We start from the raw sequence: 5486 nt of genomic DNA, 5'->3' as shown, positions 1-5486 counted from the left end.
TAAATTAAAAACACTTAGGTTAATTAACACACAGGTTTTATAAGAATAAAAAAACGCAGTTACACAAGGCAAAATACAAAATAAATATAAAATACATTTTTATTTGTCATGTGCAAAATAAAATATGATATAGACATATAGTTCGGATAATCCTAACCTAACATAATTGTAATTTGATAATAATATTATCAATTATAACTTTACGAGTAGGTATAGGCGGTATAGTAATTAGTAGCCAGTAGGTATACCATGTTATGATTAGGTATATCATTAATAATGATTCATTATTATAGGTATCGCATTCTTATCAGGCTTCAGCGACAATTTTAAATTGTGTACTGTGTACATAATCATATTTTATAAATTACGTGATTTGAATAATTTTTATAGTTTATTAACACGTTGACCGTCACGGGTTTTTTGGCCATGTTACTCATAACCGCCATGAGTTTTATTTCGAGATCTCTAACCAAATTCCTTAGCTCAATTATGAGATTTAATATGAGATCTCACTAAAATTTTTATTTATAATATTTTATAATATTTTTTTTTAAATTTATTTTAGTGAGATCTCGATTAGGATCTCAATAATCGGTATTTTTTCGTCGGATTTGAAAAGTACAGTGTTGCCACTTTCAGTAGGCGTAACAAGTTTGCAAATATCATTATTAGTTTTTTTTTTATCAATATTTATTTAAATCGTCAAAACTGCATCGAAGTAAAGTAAACCTACCATAAATATTCGTGGCGGTGAGGACAAAGCTTGTTGAGATTTCATTTTCGATCTCATGGCGGTCAACGTGTTAAAAATGAATACAACTTTTTTCGAATTTTTAAAAATAACTAGTTAAGTTACTCAGTTACTATATAAACAAAGTAACTAGTTAAGTTAGAAGTTACTGCAAAAAGTAACTTCTAACTTAACTTCTAACTTTCTAACTAGTTACTGCCCAGCCTTGGCGCACGCACACTCATACGATATCGGACGGCGCTTTGACGGCTAACCAGTAACAGCTGATCGCAGCGGTGTGGTGATAATAGGTCTGGCGGCAGTTTTTCTTATCACCGTTTTAGTCGGTATAGGAGGTACGAACACCACGGACTTAGATAAACAGGACTGGAAAGGAAAGACGGGAGGAGTGTGGGTAGTCGGAACCATAATGTAACGCTTGTAGTACATGGACAAATGTGGTACTATCTATTGATGATATTTAGCATATGTTACACATATATTTATTTGCATATTATTTCTATTTATAATTACAATAGTTTAATACATTTATACGCACCAATTACCTCTTAGGTATTAGCATTTAGTATTAAATGTATATTAGGTACATTTTACCAACTATATTATCCATTAATTATTCACTAAAATGCCGAGAAAATGCTCTGTGGGTGGCTGCACGGGATCTCCAGAGGGGAAAAATACACTTTATTTAAAAGTCCAAAATATGTGGCTAATTTAACTGCTTGGAATGAAGCAATTTCAAATTCCAATGGTCGAAATTGCCTTGCTACATTTGTTTGTGAAAGACATTTCAAAAACTAAGACATTATTTATGAATATGTTAATCATCCAAATAATGTATGAAATATTTATAGTAGTAAATAATTAAATTATAAATAACATTAATTAGTTACTAATTAAAAATGAACAGAGAAATGAAACGCACTATACCTCAGTTAAAACGAGGTGCTGTTCCATCAATTTTATCTTCTTACATTGGTGAAGTAAGCATAATAGACGATAGTCATATTATTAAGAATTAATTATGAATAATTAATAAAAATTAATAATATAAAAAATTGGTAGATATATTTTATCACAATAGTTTAGATGTTAATTTAAAATATATTAATTATTCAATTAAAAATATGATTTAATACTACTATTTTTTTAAATCTCAGCCCTAAGTTATTAAAAAAAAACAGACCAGTATGCAGTAAACAATTATTATGAAAAGATATTCCTGCAACTATATCTATGAATGATAGTGCCATTCAGGTAAATTTTGATTTAAATATATATTAAATAATTATAAACGGTTCTACACTTGTTTTTGCTTAGCACATATTTTTTTTTTACAAATGTGAACAAGTACATGAAGTATATTTATTTGATAATATTTTTAAATAATTATAAACATTTAAATTTACCAATGGGATGATAGTCATATGGAAATGTGAAAGTAGTGACAATTTATTTATTAAGACACACATTCAATGGTGAACAACTTATTGCTATAATTGAAAAACAAATGACATTTAAGTCTGAACATGATATTGGATTTTATATTAAGAACAATTATCCCATTAAATATAATGATCTTGGATTAGGTTTTGAATTGAATTTTCCACTTGATGAAAAAAAGATTGTAGAATCAATTCAACATTTTAATAATAAAATAGTTTGCTGTGGTGGTCCTCGTGTATCTAATTTTTCTGGTATTTATCATTATATTTTATGATTGCCTTTATGATTTTTGTTAAATATTTACTTGTAGGTATTCAAGTTAAAACTGTATCTCTAGAATTCAATAATATATGGTGTCATGTTAAATGTCCAATGATTATTGACTCTAATAAAAGATGTACATTTTATGAAGGTTTATATTCAACATTTAGAATAGGTATATAAAAAAAGAATTTTTGGAGACAAAGTTCAATTATATTGGGACAACTCTTACTCCGACCCTCAAAAAAAGAAATATTTTAATATGTCAAAAAAAAAAAAAAAATTTACAATAACAAATTCTAGGTAGGTGCCTAGTTGAATACTGTTTATTATAAACATGGAACGGATATAATGCAATTGCAAATTTATAATTTTTTTTTTTATATTGCATATTTTGTTCAAAAACATTGCTTTCTAAGACAAAGTCCATTTTACACATCAAGGAATTAAAAAACGTTATCTTTAATTAGCATTTTTTATGTTTTTAAACTAGGTATTTTTGTATAAGAATTTTATATAGTTAAACAAACTTTTTCAAATATAAAAATAATTTTAAGAGCATTTTTATTGTTTTTAAAGCACTTAAATCCATTTCTAATTATGAATCACTATGAAATGTATTTAAAATTTTAACTTAATAAAATGTGTAGATTGTGATTAATGATTGAAAAAATGAATAATGAATTAAAAAAAATTCACCAAGAAACAAGGGAAATGAGTGATTCTTCACTTAAATATATACTAAACAATTGTAAATTAGATGAGTCACAAAAAACAATTTTTCATGAGATAGTTACTGCAAGTAAAGCAGAAAATCCAAAATGTAGAAGGTACAGTGAAGATTGAATTTTGCTATGTGTATTATTAAAAATTCGGTAAGATTCAATGAATATTGTATTTTAATACTCTAAATCCAATGAATAGTATGATTATTAAATTTTTTATACCTGTATTATTTTATAGCTCGCCAAGTACCTACACATTTTAAAGAGAGCAAGATATTTTAACATTACCATGTATTCGTACAATAAGAAGATATTTTTCTCTAGTAAAACCACAATGTGGTTTTGATGATATTTTTTTTTTTTACTTCTAAAAAAGAAAATGGCTTTTTTTAAGTAAAAACAACGACATAGAATGCTAATTTATGATTAAATCATGTTGCGAGAGAGCATTAACGTAGATTCAAAAACATTGACCTACACAGGAATAGAGGATTCTGAAACATCTGGTCTAAAAGCAAACAATGAACTTGTAATTATGTACCAAAGTTTCAGATTGTGTAATATATTAGGTTTTGTTTGTAAGCACATTCTAAAACATACAAAATGTGTTGTATGTATAAATGCAATTAAAGGTTAGTAGACATTATTATAATAGTTTAATATCTAACTTAAAACAAGTCAAAAGTAAAAATGTATCATTCCATTTTTGTGTATTAATTAATTAATTAAAATATTTCTAGGTAAAACGTATTCAAGCAAATCTGAAGCAGCTATAACTTACCTTAAATCAAAGGGGAAATTAATTCATCCTAATAAACATTTTTATTGATTAATAGTAGCCATAGAAAATTCTTTTTCAAAGAACTGTAATAAGATGTCAGTATTTGAGGACACTTTTATTGATGTTCTGGATTATAACGCTGGATTATTAATATTTCCTTGTAATGAACATAAAAATGAAATTTTAATGTTTATCCTCAAGTACTATATTACAACAAGAAAGCGACAATATTCCAATATGGAAAATAAAAACCAACATAAATAAATTCAAAGAAAAAGAAGTCTGCGAAATTAGTTATTACTTAAGTCTTAATTGCTTTTAATTATTTTCGAACGTTGTTGTAGTTTGCGGTTGGGCAGCCTGAGCCATTTGAACTAAATTTAAATAATTATAGAATATTAGAGACTATTTTTTAACTAATATTAATATTATATAAATTAATTATTTAAATATTTTATTATTGAAACTAACCAACTGAGACGATCCCAGAAACAATAGATTTGAACGTCTCTGTGTAAATGGTCGTGGAAGGTGTGGATGTGTGCCCTCCACGTCTGTCACGTCCATAAATTTCACTGCGACCAGTGCGACCACGACCACGCATTACACCGCCACGACCACTTATAAGCCCGACTTGGCCAGGCGTGTTCTGTAATATGGGTGAGGGCCGGTGATGTGCCCTGCCTCTAGACCATTTCCCTGTTGCAGACGCGGCGGTTGGCATCGATCTTCGACAGTTTATAAATTAGTGAAATGAATAATATATTTTTCATAATTATTACATAAGTAAATAAATTGAATTCGATGATCAACTTACATATATGAGGGTCGCATACTAGTAGTTTATATCTCTATGGTACATTATCAGCTAACAGTGATCGTACTAACGACACAAATGATACATATTTCGACATTTCTGATTTTGGAAATACCCAAATTAATGAATTAGGGAACATTTTCCTTGTTTCGTTAATTTGTGTTTCCAAAATCTGAAAGAAATTTATATCGTTTGTAGAAAGGGCCCAAATCATAAAACAATTATTTGTTTTCACAACTTCTCCTTTTCTAACAGACGCCCATTTCCCGTTCTCTATTAAGCTGTAAAAATATAAATAAAACAAAAAAAAAATGTAACTATACGTTGATAAAAAATTAAATATAAAATGATTAAATTACCTTGGCGATAACTTAAAATGTTCTAAACACTTTTGGAAAGTGGGATTTTCGCTGGCTTTACTAATTTCTACAGGAAGAATATATAGAGTTCCCAGAGCACCTGCATACTCCAAAATCTCTATTTTTAATTCGGAACATTTTGCGATGTGGTGAAAGGGCGTCTGAAACTGTAAATTACATATTTTATGCTTTGAGTAAATTATTAACTTTTCCATGAATTACACATTTCACATACATTTGTTATCATGATAAATAATATATAGTATACTCGTATAAATGGTTATAAAAATTAAATCTTACGTTTTCGGGGTCGCAAACGATCACCTTAAACCGCATGTCCGCAAAT

General features: G+C 27.9%; 1 pseudogene; it reads left to right on the top strand.

Annotated features, from left to right (window-relative positions):
• Positions 1–1376: 1376 nt before the first annotated feature.
• Positions 1377–2793, top strand: LOC126551610 (uncharacterized; annotated as a pseudogene).
• Positions 2794–5486: the final 2693 nt, after the last annotated feature.

Source organism: Aphis gossypii, chromosome X (genome assembly GCF_020184175.1).
Source record: "Aphis gossypii isolate Hap1 chromosome X, ASM2018417v2, whole genome shotgun sequence".
Classification (NCBI taxonomy): domain Eukaryota; kingdom Metazoa; phylum Arthropoda; class Insecta; order Hemiptera; family Aphididae; genus Aphis; species Aphis gossypii.
Note: the sequence above shows the minus strand (reverse complement) of the source record. Positions and strands in the feature narration are given on the sequence as shown.